This window comes from Leptodactylus fuscus, chromosome 7 (genome assembly GCF_031893055.1).
Source record: "Leptodactylus fuscus isolate aLepFus1 chromosome 7, aLepFus1.hap2, whole genome shotgun sequence".
Taxonomy (NCBI): Eukaryota; Metazoa; Chordata; class Amphibia; order Anura; family Leptodactylidae; genus Leptodactylus; species Leptodactylus fuscus.
In genome coordinates this window covers 151,538,540-151,556,833 of record NC_134271.1, presented here as the reverse complement: position 1 = coordinate 151,556,833, position 18,294 = coordinate 151,538,540, and positions in this window count along the sequence as shown.

The window sequence follows — 18,294 nt, the reverse complement described above, 5'->3', positions numbered from 1 at the left end:
CATGAATTTCCCCAAACTGGGCTGGTTAGAGGCCCCCTCCACCATGAATTTCCCCAAACTGTGCTGGTTAGAGGCTCCCTCAACCATGAATTTCCCCAAACTGGGCTGGTTAGAGCCTCCCTCCACCATGAATTTTCCAAAAACTCTGCTGGTTGGAGGCTACCTCCACTATGAATTTCCCCAAACTGTGCTGGTTAGAGGCTCCCTCCACCATGAATTTTCCACCATGAATTTCCCCAAACTGTGCTGGTTAGAGGCTCCCTCCACCATGAATTTCCCCAAACTGGGCTGGTTAGAGGCCCCCTCCACTATGAATTTCCCCAAACTATGCTTGTTAGAGGCTCCCTCCACCATGAATTTCCCCAAACTGGGCTGGTTAGAGGCTCCCTCCACCATGAATTTTCCACCATGAATTTCCCCAAACTGTGCTGGTTAGAGGCTCTCTCCACCATGAATTTCCGCAAACTCGGCTGGTTAGAGGCTCCCTCCACCATGAATTTGCCCAAACTGTGCTGGTTAGAGGCTCTCTCCACCATGAATTTCCGCAAACTGGGCTGGTTAGAGGCTCCCTCCACCATGAATTTCCCCAAACTGGGCTGGTTAGAGGCTACCTCCACCATGAATTTCCCCCAAACTGGGCTGGTTAGAGGCTCCCTCCACCATGAATTTCCCCAAACTGTGCTGGTTAGAGGCTCCCTCCACCATGAATTTCCGCAAACTGGGCTGGTTAGAGGCTCCCTCCACCATGAATTTCCCCAAACTGTGCTGGTTAGAGGCTCCCTCCACCATGAATTTCCCCAAACTGTGCTGGTTAGAGGCTCCCTCCACCATGAATTTCCCCAAACTATGCTGGTTAGAGGCTCCCTCCACCATGAATTTCCCCAAACTGGGCTGGTTAGAGCCTCCCTCCACCATGAATTTTCCACCATGAATTTCCCCAAACTGTGCTGGTTAGAGGCTCCCTCCACCATGAATTTTCCACCATGAATTTCCCCAAACTGTGCTGGTTAGAGGCTCCCTCCACCATGAATTTCCCCAAACTGGGCTGGTTAGAGGCCCCCTCCACTATGAATTTCCCCAAACTATGCTTGTTAGAGGCTCCCTCCACCATGAATTTCCCCAAACTGGGCTGGTTAGAGGCTCCCTCCACCATGAATTTTCCACCATGAATTTCCCCAAACTGTGCTGGTTAGAGGCTCCCTCCACCATGAATTTTCCACCATGAATTTCCCCAAACTGTGCTGGTTAGAGGCTCTCTCCACCATGAATTTCCGCAAACTCGGCTGGTTAGAGGCTCCCTCCACCATGAATTTGCCCAAACTGTGCTGGTTAGAGGCTCTCTCCACCATGAATTTCCGCAAACTGGGCTGGTTAGAGGCTCCCTCCACCATGAATTTCCCCAAACTGGGCTGGTTAGAGGCTACCTCCACCATGAATTTCCCCCAAACTGGGCTGGTTAGAGGCTCCCTCCACCATGAATTTCCCCAAACTGTGCTGGTTAGAGGCTCCCTCCACCATGAATTTCCGCAAACTGGGCTGGTTAGAGGCTCCCTCCACCATGAATTTCCCCAAACTGTGCTGGTTAGAGGCTCCCTCCACCATGAATTTCCCCAAACTGTGCTGGTTAGAGGCTCCCTCCACCATGAATTTCCCCAAACTGGGCTGGTTAGAGGCTCCCTCCACCATGAATATCCCAAAACTCTGCTGGTTGGAGGCTACCTCCACCATGAATTTCCCCAAACTGTGCTGGTTAGAGGCTCTCTCCACCATGAATTTCCGCAAACTGGGCTGGTTAGAGGCTCCCTCCACCATGAATTTCCCCAAACTGGGCTGGTTAGAGGCTCCCTCCAGTCCCTAGGACTTTCAGGGCCTCCTCTCCCCTCATCCTAGCCGCTGGATACAAGTGTAAGGAGTTGTGGTAGGCGCACTTCAATTAGGAAGTGCATTGGTCTGCCTCATCTCAGATATTACAGCATAGTCATAGCTGCAGGGCCTGCGACCCCTTTTGTCATTAGTTGCACAGTGTTGCTTTCCCAGCTGTGTCACTTTGCACTGCCTGACCCTGACTCCAATCCTTACAGTATCGTGCAGATGTGCGTATCTAATCCACTGACATGTGGTACTTTGTGCAAACGTGTGTATCTAATCCTCCAGCGTGTGGTACTTTGTGCAGACGCGCCTATCAAATCCTTTGGCATTTGGAACTGTGTGTAGATGCGCGTATCTAATTCTGTGGCGTGTGGTACTGTGTGCAGAAGTGCGTACCTAATCCTCCAGCATGTGGCACTTTGTGCAGACACACGTATCTAATCTCTGGCATGTGATACTGTGTGCTGACCTGTGTATCTAATCCTCCAGTGTGTGGTACTTTGTGCAGACGCGTGTATCTATTCCTCTGGCATGTAGAACTGTGTGCGGACGCGCATATCTAATCTTTAGCCATGGGGTACTTTGTGCAGATGCGTGTATCTGATCATCTAGCGTTCGATACTGTGTGCTGATCTGTGTATCTAATCCTCCGGCGTGTGGTACTGTGTGCATACGTACGTATCTAATCCTTTGGTTTGTGGAACTGTGTGCAGACGTGCATATCTAATCCTCCAGCGTGTGGTACTTTGTGCAAACATATGTATCTAATCCTCTGGCGTGTGGAACTGTGTGCAGACCAGTGGCGTAACTACCATAGAGGCAGCGGAGGCGGCTGCCACAGGGCCCGGGCCATTAGGGGGCCCGGTGACAGCCGCTACCGCTGCAGTTTTTTTTTTTTTAATAGGCCGTTACGGGCCCTATTCACTTGCCGATCCTGGCTGGGGCAGGATCGGCAAGTGACACCACGGGCCCCATAAACACTATCATTATGCTCGGGGCTCTTTGCAGACCCCCGAGTATAATGATCAGCGGAAGTAAGGGAACCTGATCACAGAGGTAAGGGAACCTAAAAAATACTGTTACTTACCTCTCCACGATCCTGCCAGGCCTCCGTCATTCGTGTCTGACGTCACATGACCCGGGCCTGCTTCCCGGGTCATGTGACGTCCGACGTCATTAAAGCAGGACAAGAGCGGCCAACAGCCTCGGAGCCGGGGGACAGGTAAGCAACTGTTTCTGTTTTTTTAATGTTTTTATTCCCCCGGGTCTCAGATTATTATACTCTGGGGTCTGAAAAGACCCCAGGGTTTAATAATTGTTTATGGGTGTCCACAGTGGGACATATGGGGACACTGTGGGGGATAATACTGTGTGCAGGGGACACTATTGGGGATAATACTGTGTGTAGGGGCCACTATGGGGGATAATACTGTGTGCAGGGGACACTATGGGGGATAATACTGTGTGCAGGGGACACTATGGGGGATAATACTGTGTGTAGGGGCCACTATGAGGGATAATACTGTGTGCAGGGGACACTATGGGACATAATACTGTGTGCAGGGGACACTATGGGGGATAATACTGTGTGCAGGGGACACTATGGGGGATAATACTGTGTGTAGGGGCCACTATGGGGGATAATACTGTGTGCAGGGGACACTATGGGGATAATACTGTGTGTAGGGGCCACTATGGGGGATAATACTGTGTGCAGGGGACACTATGGGGGATACTACTGTGTGCAGGGGCCACTATTGGGGATAATACTGTGTACAGGGGCCACTATGGGGGATAATACTGTGTGCAGGAGACACTATGGGGGATAATACTGTGTGCAGGGGTCACTATGGGGGATAATACTGTGTGCAGGGGCCACTATGGGGGATAATACTGTGTGCAGGGGCCACTATGAGGGATAATACTGTGCGCAGGGGCCACTATTGGGGATAATACTGTGTGCAGGGGCCACTATGGGGATAATACTGTGTGCAGGGGCCAGTATGGAAACATAATACTGTGTGCAGGGGCCAGTATGGAAACATAATACTGTGTGCAGGGGCCACTATGGGGGATAATACTGTGTGCAGGGGCCACTATGGGGGATAATACTGTGTGCAGGGGCCACTATGGGGGATAATACTGTGTGCAGGGGCCACTATGGGGATAATACTGTGTGCAGGGGCCATTATTGGGGATAATACTGTGTGCAGGGGCCACTAAGGGACATAATACTGTGCAGGGGCCACTATTGGGGATAATACTGTGTGCAGGGGCCACTAAGGGACATATTAGAGTGCGGAGGAGGGGGCCAGTCGAGGTCTTCGGTCTCGGTTTGGGGGGGGTCATGTGAAAAGTTCGCCACGGGGCCCCACCATTCCTAGTTACGCCACTGGTGCAGATGCACGTATCTAATCATCTGGCATGTGGAACTGTGTGCAGACGCGCGTATCTAATTCTCTGGCATGTGATACTGGGTGCTGACCTGTGTATCTAATCCTCTAATGCGTGTATCTCAGTTTGGATATCAGTGTTGGATTGTACATGTGGAGACTTGCAGGTTTGTATTGGTTAATGGGGGGGTCAGGGTGTTGGGAAAGCTGTATCTCCGGAACGGTATGTCCGAATTGGGGCCTCATCTCAAACCTTCCCGGACACCTGAAGTATCTGTGTGCCAAATTTGGTGAAGATTGGTTCAGTCGTTTGGTCGCGCATAGAGAACAGACAGACAGACAAGAATTAATTTTTATATTATAGAGAGATATATGGTGGTGTGCATGCTACTGGGTGATAAAGAAAATTCTGGATTTTTATGCTAATATATATAATAAATTATTTTTATCTTGCAGGACATTTTTAGAACGACAAAGTCTCAGCGATGGATAATACAACTTCAAAAGATGGTAAATCATCTTCTCTTTCTCCTTTTCATAACAATCTTATTCTTGTATTTGGTAAATGATCCTACAAGATGTATACAATTCACAGACCTCAATATCCAGATAAGAGTAGACTGACTCCATTAGTGACAGATGAATACACCTTGTGCCCTACCCTTGGTTCACATTTACGTTAGTATTCAATCCCAAATGGAACCCCCAAACGGACCACTGAACGCATTTGCAAGTGCTGTGCGGTGAAAGCGCACAGACCCCATAGCCTATAATGGGGTCTGTGTGCTTTATCTGTACAGTGCTTACAAATGCGATTGGTAGTCCGTTCGGGGCAGGGGCGGATCCAGGGCCGGGCGAGCTGGGCAACCGCCCGGGGCCCCGTGCACAACGGGGCCCCGCGGCAGGGCCCGGACCTAACAAAACTCGGGTCGGTCGGCAGGGCAATTGCCGAGGGCCCCAGCACTTGCAGGGGCCCCCTGTCGGTGCTCTATCAGTAGCTGCAGCTCCCTGCACACAGTGTGCTTCACACATATATTTTCCCTATTAGGAAGTATATGTCGGAAGCGCACTGTGTACTTCCAGCATCGGCTAATAGAGAGCAGCCAGCGCAGGGAGCTGCAGCTATGGATAGAGGACGCTTCCTCCTCACCCCCCTTCTCTGGCTGCCCTCTGTCAACCAATGAGAGGGTGAGGAGCGCCAAGGAGGCGGAGCTTATCGCTCTACAGAAGATCCCTGCCGTCCTGCATCCTGCACATGAGAGGGAGAAGTTCAGCAAAGTGAAAGTAAAGACAGAACACGCAGGTACAGGCTGGAGGGGGGAGGGGGGTTACTCTGCCTATTAATGTCAGGCATTTGGAGTTATTCATTTCGTTTTAGTAACTCCATGTGCCTCATATTAATAACAACTAACCCCATCATGTCCTTCACATTAACCCCCTGTGTACTTCACCATAAGGGTTACTGATGTGTGAGATATATGGGGGTACTAATCATGGAGATACTTCATTATTACCTCCATGTCTCTCACATATCAGTAACTCTTATGTGAGGCACACAGGGGGTTAATGTGAGGGACATGATGGGGTTAATTGCTATTAATATGAGGCACATGGAGTAGCTTAGGGGGCGTTCACACTACCGTCAGTGTCCACTGCTAGTGTCGTTCAAAATCTTGCACGGACATTAGCAGCGGACACTAGCTGTGTCCGTGACATTCTGCATTCATTTAAAGGGGCTCTAGCAGCAAAATTCTGCTAATAGAGCCCCACATATGCGTGAATAGCCTTTAAAAAGACCATTCAGGCACCGTAAATGTAATATTAAACCCCGGTTCCATTTATAAATAAAAGCATTAAAATATACACTCACCGGCCACTTTATTAGGTACACCTGTCCAACTGCTCGTTAACACTTAATTTCTAATCAGCCAATCACATGGCGGCAACTCAGTGCATTTAGGCATGTAGACATGGTCAAGACAATCTCCTGCAGTTCAAACCGAGCATCAGTATGGGGAAGAAAGGTGATTTGAGTGCCTTTGAACGTGGCATGGTTGTTGGTGCCAGAAGGGCTGGTCTGAGTATTTCAGAAACTGCTGATCTACTGGGATTTTCACGCACAACCATCTCTAGGGTTTACAGAGAATGGTCCGAAAAAGAAAAAACATCCAGTGAGCGGCAGTTCTGTGGGCGGAAATGCGTTGTTGATGCCAGAGGTCAGAGGAGAATGGCCAGACTGGTTCGAGCTGATAGAAAGGCAACAGTGACTCAAATAGCCACCCGTTACAACCAAGGTAGCCAGAAGAGCATCTCTGAACGCCGCACAGTACGTCCAACTTTGAGGCTACAGATGGGCTACAGCAGCAGAAGACCACACCGGGTGCTACTCCTTTCAGCTAAGAACAGGAAACTGAGGCTACAATTTGCACAAGCTCATCGAAATTGGACAATTGAAGATTGGAAAAATGTTGCCTGGTCTGATGAGTCTCGATTTCTGCTGCGACATTCGGATGGTAGGGTCAGAATTTGGCGTCAACAACATGAAAGCATGGATCCATCCTGCCTTGTATCAACGGTTCAGGCTGGTGGTGGTGGTGTCATGGTGTGGGGAATATTTTCTTGGCACTCTTTGGGCCCCTTGGTACCAATTTAGCATCATTGCAACGCCAAAGCCTACCTGAGTATTGTTGCTGACCATGTCCATCCCTTTATGACCACAATGTACCCAACATCTGATGGCTACTTTCAGCAGGATAATGCAATGCCATGTCATAAAGCTGGAATCATCTCAGACTGGTTTCTTGAACATGACAATGAGTTCACTGTACTCCAATGGCCTCCACAGTCACCAGATCTCAATCCAATAGAGGAGCATGTTTGGGATGTGGTGGAACGGGAGATTGGCATCATGGATGTGCAGCCGACAAATCTGCGGCAACTGTGTGATGCCATCATGTCAATATGGACCAAAATCTCTGAGGAATGCTTCCAGCACCTTGTTGAATCTATGCCACGAAGAATTGAAGGGGGTCCAACCCATTACTAGCATGGTGTACCTAATAAAGTGGCCGGTGAGTGTATATGCTAATCGTACCTGAACGTGCACCATGGGCGGGGATGCACGATGCTACGTCATCTTCGGGCACGCCTGCCTCTTCTGTCTTCTTGTAGTTACGCCCTCTGATTCCGTGTCTTCTTCCGTCTTCTTGTCTTCAAATCCCACGCCTGCGTAGTAGCGCTTCCCTCCGGAGAATTACTGCGCAGGCTCACTTGCCAGTCCCCGTAGAACTACACGAGCGTACTGCACGCTCGCAAACTGCCATTAAGTAAAATGGCGAGTGAGCCTGCGCAGTAGCGATCCGGAGGGAAGCGCTACTACACAGGCGCGAGATTTGAAGACCTCAAGCCGGAAGAAGACCAATAGGAAGCCGGCAGAAGAGACGGGACCAAAGGGCATCGCTCCAAGAAGACTGAAGAGGCGTGCCCGAAGATGACGCGGCATCGTGCATCACCGCCCTCGGTGCATGTTCAGTAAGATTTGCATATATGTTTTTATGCTTTTATTTAAAAACGGGACTGGGGGTTTAATATAACATTTACGGAGCCTGAATGACCTTTTTAAAGGCTATTCACGCATATGTGGGGCTCTATTAGCATAATTTTGGTGATAGAGCCCCATTAAATGGACATCAGGCGCATTGTTTTACACTCCGTGCCTGTCCTAAAGATGTCCGACTTTTCAAGCGGACAGAAAAAACCTACATGTCGGGTGTTTGTAAGTAGGGCCCCGCCACAGTCAATTGCCCAGGGCCCCGCAAAGCCTGGACCCGCCACTGGTTCGGGGGGTCCCCATGCGGACTCCCCCAGACAGAATACCAACACAGATGTGAACCAGGCTTTAGTCACAAATGGGCCTTATCCCGAGACAATTGACTTTCTATGTGAATTACATCAGATTTGAATTAGTATTTTCCTAGGTGACAAAGGCTTAAAGGGCGTCTGCCACCAGGTCTGAATTTATAACTTTATTTCCTTTATTTTTCATGATTCCATTCCCAATAAATGAATTTATTTTTGAATATGCAAATGAGAATTGATAAAGAAAAATTACCATTGTAGTCTTTAATAATCAATTGCTATTATATTGTAATCTCATGGAATATATGTATACTGCTAACTCCTTTATTGCTGACATTTTTACATGTGGCCTTGCCATGAGAACAAGAATGTTCACCTATGATCTAGTTACTAGTGAGTCCCAGAAACATTGGTTTAGATAGATTAATCAAATTAGCTAATGAGGGCTGCCTTATAGGGAGACGGCCCCAGTGTTTAGGCCACAGAATATTCTTTAGAGTCTATGTCCTTTAGAGAGTATACGCCATATGTATAACTATGCTAATTCTCCCATGAAAGTGAGTTGTTTGCAGTTGAATGGTCTGATGGCTGGTGTTCAGAAATTTGGCTTAAGAACCCCTGTTTTGGGACATTTGCCAGACTTCTCTGCTCTATCTGAGGGCTCTGATGGGGTTTAATATGGTCAGTAGAGATGAGCGAACACTATTCGGAACAGCTGTTCCCAATAGCACGCTCCCATAGAAATGAATGGAAGCGGCCAGCACGCAGACTTTGCCGGCGGCCGGCCACTTAACCCCCCGCATGCCGGCTACGTCCATTTATTTCTATGGGAGCGTTCTATTCGAAACGGCTCTAGATTGGTCAGAGCTGGTGACAGACTCCCTTTAATAGAATGCCTGTCGAAATATGACAGACAATATAATACATTGCACTGCACTTTGGCGGCGGCCATTTTATTTAGTCACAAAACCAAACCACAAAAATTTTGGTTTTATTAAAGGGGATAGTCTTGTTTAATTTGGGTCGATACCGATTTGATCTGGACTGATTCACTCATCTCTATTTTTGGGTCGGCATAAAACCTACTTCGTCCTTTCTGGCTCCTTAATTTTAAGGTGTATGACATTTATTAATAATGTACTAATTGTACTTCAGGGTGTGCTACAGATGTGGTGATACAACAAGGGAAAAATGTGCCTCTTTTTACATGTTTTTTTTCTGTTAAACCTCTTAGATGCTGTAGTCAGCATTAGCCACAGCATGTTAGGGGTTAAATGACAGGGTATGCTCTTTGATTGAAGTGGAGGTGTTATCATGACACCACAATAGGAAAGTACAAGACCGAACATCTATGTATGCAATAGATGAACAAATAAGCAGATGGATCCGCGCTTACCCTCAGATGAAGTTTATTCAGTCCTTTAACATAAAACCAATCACACAACGCGTTTCGTAGCTATGTCAGCTCCTTCTTCAAGTGTCCGTTTAGGTCAATCTAATGATTATGGGCATTTTTGCCCGATCTTATAGCATTATACACTCAATAGTTACCACCCACCTACTTCCGGTGGTAGAAACAAATGCACATGAATTATGTACATTGGAGATGTTTGTACATAATTCATGTGCATTTGTTTCTACCACTACCATCTTGCAGGAGATCTTAATAACGACAAAGTCTCAGCGATGGGGAATGAAACTTCCAGAGGTAGTAAGGCATCTTCTCTTTCTTCCTTGTCATAACAATCTTAGGGTGCATTCACACTGAGTATACGCTCAGCTCATTCTGAACGTAAAACACGTTCAGAATGAGCGCGTACAAAGCAGATCCCATTCATTTCTATGGGTGTCGGCATACGAGTGTATCACATTGAAAGCAATAGGGAAAAAAGCAGCCCATTCATTTCAATGGGGAGCGCATGTATGCTGTCTCCCATAGAAATGAATGGGATCTGCTTTGTACGCGTTCATTCTGAATGTGTTTTACGTTCAGAATGAGCTGAGTGTATATTCAGTGTGAATGCACCCTTATTCTTGTATTTGGTAAATGATCCTACAAGATCTGTACAATCCACAGATCTCAATATCCTGACAGCTGAATACACCTACACAAATGGGCCTTATCCCCGTGCAATTGATTTTCTATGTCAGTTGCATCAGAATATGGCAAAGCTGGCTGAAGAGGCTTCTCAGCTGTGTGCAGTGGGAGCCGATGTCTTTACATTGTGGTGTCGGGTGAATAATGGTGGTGTTGTGCGATATCTCTGACTTCATCACTGTCCTGCTTGCAGGACGTTTATCTCTTATGCGGAAACTGAGCGGAAACCACACGGTCCCGTTTATGGTCTATGGGGTACATAGGTTTCCCAGGTAACCGCTTTTTAATGCGTATAGGTTTCCATTCAGGGGTCCCCAAGTGGACTGCCCAAACGGAATACTGAACACAGATGTGAATGGGGCCTTATAGTGGTTTTCATTACATCTTATACATGGATCAGTATAACCACTCAGACCCCCACAGATCAGGAGAATGCTGACTGAAATGGTAGTCGTGCAATGTGCACCCCGCTGGTGCGTGCTACAGAGCACCTGCTTCTCTCTCAGTACTACTGACTCCTCCTGACCTCAGGACCCTATCCACTGCATTCTAAAGTTTACCCAGCCCAGCAGGAGTTAGGACCCTCGCCCCTGTTATCAGCAGACTGCACTGATGTAATTAGGTAATTGTCTGCACCCTGCGCCCCTGCTGAGCTGGAGTGGAGGAGGGGCTTTTACATCAGGCTCTGGCTCCTAACATCAGACACAGTAGCTGAGCTCATATTGAGCCCTCCCAGGAGTCCCTCTTGCACTGCCGCTGCGCAGCTACAAATGACTGCACAGTCCAGCAGCCGCCTACACTCCTGCCCACACAGTCAGCGATCTAATTGTATGAACAGAGGCAGACAGTGAAATATTAGGCAGCACAGGGAGCCCCTTAAGCTGCGGGGACCCTGGCTAATTGCCCAGTCCCCCCCCCCCAATGCCGGCCCTGAGTATGATGCCACCTAAAGTCCAGACGTAACTAAAGTTCTGTAGTTCCTGATGTAAACTTTGACAGGGAACCCCAACCCCATCTCTATGGTGTAGTCTTTTTAATGGCAGTTATGGGGACTGAAGCAATGTCCCATAGACTTCAAAGGGATTCAGCTGTAGTACCCCTGCCGTCATTATCAAGACTACTATGAGTAAGCAGGATCTCTCCCCATGGAGTGACGATATCCCCTCAACCCTGTCTAAGCCTCTCACCTCTGCCAGGTCAGTCTTCTCTGCGCCAAGCTGATGATATGCAAGAACATCGAAACAGCTGTCCTTGGCTGAGAAGACTGTACCTGGTATAATCCCAACATCATTGCAAACAAAGGCCTCTGAGAAGGTCGGCATGATGTTAAAGGGAGCGCCCTCTATAGGTGTGCTTGACTGAGACTCTCTCTTCCTAATTCATGGAAGATAGACTTGCACATTCTCAGTGAGCGCCCTCTATTGGTGTGCACACTTGAGGCACTTACATCCTAATTACATCATGGAAGTCAGATTTGCATATTCTTCCCATGTTCCTTTGCACAGTGGCGCGCTCATGGCTTAATAAGACTCCACACACCTAAATGGTGGTCTCTCCCTATTGTTGGGGTCATAATAGCCCCAGAGCTTATGTTGTTGTAGTTTCAAATTAAATAACAGGCCAAGATTGGCTACAGCCATCTTTGACCTGGAGAATCACACAGACACAGATGGTGGTGTATCAAAATGGATTCTGATTTATTATTACAGAGAGTAGCATTTATACAGACAAAAGCAGGTTGGACTTTGACATGATAGATTATAACATAAGGTGTGGCACATGACTATTGGATAAGGCCTAATGTAATCTGCATCTCATTATAACACTCCAACCTGGGATGACCTTTCTCATGACATAAAGAAGAATCTACAATATTTATGTGTAAACCAACATCTTACACTAATTCTAGATGTATATATCACAGCACGAGAGATAATGATCACATGCTATCTGACCAGTCCGGTCTGTGGCTAAGGATCAACTGGTTATAGAACCTGTTATGAGATTCTTACCACAAACAGATAAGGAGTTATAACCCAACCATCAACATTCCACACGCCTTATCCCCTAAAGGGGTCTCTTAGACTCTAAACAGACATCCTTATGAAGCTTATATAAGAAAAAGGTTACAAGATGGCTGACAAAATACAAGATGGAGGATGTGATCCTAACACTATGGAGTGACGATATCCGCCCAACAGAGATAAGGGGACATTTTCCTGTTAGGGGGTACTTAGTGGTTTCTAACTTACAAAATAGTTTTTCCTCTCCATTACAGCAATTTTTATTTTGTATGGTGTCGTTGGGGGAGGGGTAATAACCTTTAATACCAGTGTTTTATTGGCGTATTATTTTATACTTTTATTCATTTTTTTATTTATTTTTTACATTGTATCCCCATAAGGTCATAATAGACCTTTGAGGACATCTGAGACTCCCCCCTATTTTTATTTTCACATAAAAGGATATGGTAGGGGAGGCCCATCACAATTCAGGGGTAAGTTAGGAAAGGGGTACAAGCAATAATATATTTGTAACAAAACTATCTCTACAAAGCAAAAAAGTGCACTACACATGCATGGAGAACACTTGGAGAAAGCCTGGTTCACATCTGCATTTGGTGTTCCCTTCGGGGAGTCCACATGGGGACCCCCGAATGGACTAACGAACGCATAGGCAAGCGGAGAACTTATGAAAGAACATGGACCCCATAGACTATAATGGGTCCATGTGCTTTCCGCACAGTGTCTACACAGAACAAGTGGACAGAAAAGTACTTCACGATCTACTTTCATGTCCACATGACTCTTGCGGAGACCTCGTGGAAAGCACACGGACCTCATAATAGTCTATGGGTTCCGTGTTCTTTCACTGCACACCACTTGTCAATGCGTTCACTAGTCCGTTCAGGGGGGTCCCCAGGTGGACTCCCCAAACAGATTACTGACCGCAGATGTGTACCGGGCCTCACTAATACATATCATATATAGTTTCAATAGAAACATAAGGATGCAAAAGGCGTATCCTCCAACATAATGAACTAATATCTAAGTTTGTGTCTAAATGGATCGTAACATAATAGGGAGATTTATCAACTGTGTCATTCCACTTTTGTGGCATAAAAAAAAAAATATCTAAAGGGTTAACAGCTGTGATTGGTGCAGGCGCTGATCACCATTGTTAGAGGTGAGTGCCTGCTGTATATTACAACCTGTACCCAATGGATATAGAAAATTATTCTGACTCAATAGCTTGACTGCAAGTGTTATTGTTAGTATTTAACCAGTACTCACATCAGATATGTTGTCAGACAGTGTTCAACTCAACTGAGGAGGCGTAGATAAGATTCCAGATCAGGGGTGCCCAATACGTCGATCGCGATCTACCGGTCGATCGCGGGATGCAGCCAGGAATGCGCGGTGTCTGCTAGTTCACAGCGCAGGCTGAGAATCATCTCTGGACACTTGCAGGCCGGGCAGCAGCAGCTCCGGGGGATGACACGCTCCCCGCTCTTAGAGATGAAGGGAGCCGGGGTGCTGCTTGTTCACAGCGCAGGCTGATTGTCATCTCCAGACACTTGCAGGCAGGGCCGCCGCAGCCCTGACTAAGAAGGAGAGCAAGGCCCCGGCCTGCCAGTGTCCAGAGAGGATTCTGAGCCTGCGCTGTGAACAAGCAGACACCGGAGAGCTGTCTCCTGCATCATGCTCCGCCCCACCCACAGGCCCCGTCCCTGGCTCTGCCCACAGGCCCCACCCACAAGAAGTGGGTAGTAGATCTTATCCCTTGGTCAGTTTATAAAGTAGCTCACATGCTGAAAAAGTGTGAGCACCCCTGTTCCAGATGCTTTATTCCAGGTAAATCTTGTTAAAACCTCATTACAGCAGGTGAAAAATGATGAATTTTCAGGAGCTGTGCAGACAGGTTACTGGTATCAAGATGCAACTAACACAAGAGAGAGCTGGGAGGAGATATTACACACTGTCAAGAGTACAGAGATACAGGAGGGACAAACTAAAGAAGGCAAAACATAATATCACAGATAGATGTCAGTGAATGAACCAAGTCCTGGGGCATGACAAAAATACTCAGCTTATTTTAAGGCCAAGATGCTTTGGTTTGTGGCTCCAAAGCTTGAAGTGTTTCACTAATGTATTACAATATATTGACTAGAGATGGGTGAACTGATGTGTCACAAACCTGGTTTGACCCAAATATTCCAAAATGTTCAGTTTTTAATGAAACCGAATAAATCAAAATTTGTATCTGGTAGAACTAAAGCATGTATTGAATAGTAAAAATACAGAGACACACGTCTTTTGAGTTACAGTAATGTTCTGGCACCACCTGACATCTCTGAGAGTGGTGACGTTATATACAGTATATTAGGTTGTATGAGGTGGAACACAAGTGGTTACAGTAATGGTGGAAGTAGTGTATGGATACAAAGTATTGAATACTGCAGAGCTTGCTATACAGCTAGAGAATCTTAGGAGTAGGAGAATTAGAACACGGTTTAGTCAGAATGAATCAATTCCAGGCAGACAGTGATGGACATCAGAGATAGAAGTAAGGGAGAATAATATGTGCTGTGTGAGCCAAACTGCAGCAGTAACACAGACAAACCAATAACAGTTAACTCTTTCATTGCCAATAATCTAATTTTAAGTCTATTTTTTTCCAGTAGAGCATTTTGATCTGTGACTGTCCAGAGCAATTGACATAATTTTCACGGATATAGTCAGTCCTGTTAGTGAAAAATCTTTCTTTTGGAGCAAAAGTAAAAAATGTTTTCATTAAATACATATCAATTACTGTTCCAACAACAAAAAACTGATTCTGCCGGAGTTAATCAGAAAAAATTCTGTTATTTAACCCCTTCCCGACATGCGCCGTAATAGTACGGCGCATGTTGGGTCTGTAACTATGGCGACCGCCCGGGAACCGGGCGGCCGCCATAGCCGCCGGGTGTCTACTGCTTTAAGCAGTAGACAACCAGCTCTAATGGCTCCGATCGGTCCCCAGACCAATCGGAGGCATTAACCCCTCTGGCGCCGCGGTCAAAGGCGCCGGAGGCGCCATTTTCCCGGCGGCGCATGGGCGCCGCCATTTTGCCCGGGATCGCCGGCTCCTGGAGCATGCTCCAGGGCTGACGTCCCATTGCCATGACAGCCGGGAGCCTTGTACAGGCTCCCAGGCTTGTCTGCAAATCCTCTCTTTTGCAGGCTGGTCTATGCAGCCTGCAAAAGAAAGGATGCTTTTTTGCAATGCAATTGCAATGCATTGCAATGCATTAGCATTGTATTGCATTGCATTAGTGATCAGACCCCCTGGGGTTCAACACCCCTAGGGGGTCTAATAAATGCAAAAAAAAAATTAAAAAAAAGTAAAAAAAAATATAAAAAAAATATAAAAAGAATTAAAAGTTCAAATCACCCCCCTTTCCCTAGTACACATATAAAAGTAGTTAAAAACTGTGAAACATATACATGTTAGGTATCCCCACGTCCGAAATCGCCCGCTCTACAAATCTATGAAAATATTTTTCCTGTTCGGTAAACGCCGTAGCGGGAAAAATCATCGAAAGTGCCAAACCGCCGTTTTTTCACTGTTTTGATTCTGATAAAAATATGAATAAAAAGTGATCAAAGCAATAACATTTCCCGAAAATGGTAGAACTAAAAAGTACACCCGACCCCGCAAAAAAAGACGCCCTATATATCCCCGTACACTTAGGTATAAAAAAGTTACGGCCGTCGGAATATGGCGACTTTTAGAAAAAACAATTTTTAACACAGTTTTGGAATTTTTTTTAGGGGTCAAAATGTAAATAAAACCATATAAATTTGGTATCTCTGGAACCGTACCGAAACACAGAATACAGGGGACATGTCATTTTGGCTGCACAGTGAACGCCGTAAAACCAAAGCCCGTAAGAAAGTCGCAGAAATGCATTTTTTCTTCAAATCCACCCCATTCTGAATTTTTTTTCCTGCTTCCCAGTACATTATATAGAATAATTGGGGTTTAGAAGGAGAGGAGTCAAAAACGAAAAACGAAAATCAAAAAATGCCATCGGCGGGAAGGGGTTAAGTTTCTTTGTTTTTGTTTGTTTTTTGCTCACCCAATAAACAGTGTGACACAGCAGGATAATCTGGAAATCATAAAAACCACTTTTGGTTGTGTTTGGAGTTGTTTTGAGTTTTTTTTTAAAGCCAATTCTTTGCAAGTGGCCACAATTTTTTTCTCCCAAATAGCAATGTAAAATAACAATAACACTGAAGAACTTATAAGTCATCAAAATTAGCAAATTTTCTTCAAAATCATTACTTTTTGCAATATTGGTGCCATATGAGTCTAAAAAAAACCACAGACAAGCACCTTCCCCTAATAAGAGGAGCAGATTAAATGTTAAATGTGTAAAAGCGAGTGTCTGAGACGTGTATGGCTAGGGCTCTTTCACACGGGGGGCAGTGGGGCGGATTTTGGCACCGAGAGTGACATGGGGAGCCGCATCACTCTCGGGTCAAAACCCACCTGCCACGACCGTAGCGTTGGCGGATTCCCCCTCCGGAGTCGGCTCAAATGAATGGGCCAACTCCGGAGGACGCCGCGTCCAGGCGCGCGCTCAGCGAGCCGTGGAATCTGCCTGAAGAAAGGGCAGCTCGCTTCTTTTTTCCGCTAGCGGCAACATGCTGCTAGCGGAAAAAAGAAGCCTGGCGGTCTCCATTGACCACCATTGTATGAAGACGGATTTTGAGGCGAAATCCGCTGTCAAAATCCGCCTCCTTGCCCCCGTGTGAACTAGCCCTTAAACTCGCAGTTTGTATCCTGTACTTACCATCCATATTTTCATAGACATACATGTAACATTGACTTTTGCATAACTTCGGCTTTGTTTGCCTTAGAGGGTTAGAAATTGGATAGATACAATGAAGGAAATAAGTATGTGACCCCCTTGCTGATTTTGTAATTTTGCCCCTGACAAAGACATGAACAGTCTATAATTTTAAGGGTCTGTTTAACAGTGAGAGATAGAATGTCAAAAATAAAATCCAGAAAATTACATTGCATAAATTGTATAAATGTATTTGCATTTTGCAGATAGAAATAAGTATTTGCCCCCCTACCAGCCATTAGGAGTTCAGGCTCCTATAGACCTGTTAGACGCTCCTGTCTTATATTGTCACCTGTATAAAAGACTCCTGTCCACAGACTCCATGAATCAGTCAGACTCTAACCTCTACAGCATGGCAAGACAAAGGATGTCAGGGACAAGATCATAGACCTGCACAAGGCTGTAATGGGCTACAAACCAGAAGTAAGACTATGCTGGGTGAGAAGAAGGCAACTGTTGGTGCAATAGGAAGAAAATGGAAGAAATACAAAATGACTGTCAATCGACATTGATCTGGGGCTTCATGCAAAAAATCTCACCTCGTAGGGTATCCTTGATCATGTGCAAAGTGAGAGATCAGCCTAAAACTACACGGGAGGGGGACCTAATGATCTCAGGGCAGCTGGGACCAAAGTCACAAAAAACCCAATGGTAATACATTACACTGTAATGGGTTAAAATCCTGCAGTGCCTGCAAGGTCCCCCTGCTCATGAAGGCCCATGTGCAGACTCATCTGAAGTTTACCAGTGAACATCTGGATGATTCTGAGAGTGATTGGGAGAAGGAGCTGCGGTCAGATGAGACAAAAATTGAGCTTTTTGGCATTAACTCAACTCGTCGCTTTTGGAGGAAGAGAAATGCTGCCTATGACCCAAAGAACACCGTCCCCACTGCCAAGCATGGAGGGGGAAACATTATATTTTGGGGGTGTTTCTCTGTTAAGGGCACAGGACTACTTCACCACATCAATGGGAGAATGGATGATGCCATGTACCGTAAAATCCTGAGTGATAATCTCCTTCCCTCCGCCAGGACATTAAAAATGGGTCATGGCTGGGTCCAGAAGGACAATGACTCAAAATGTACAGCCAAGGCAACAAAGGAGTGGCTCAAAAAGAAGCCCATTAAGGTCATGGAGAGGCCCAACCAGTCTCCAGACCTTAATCCCATAGAAAACTTA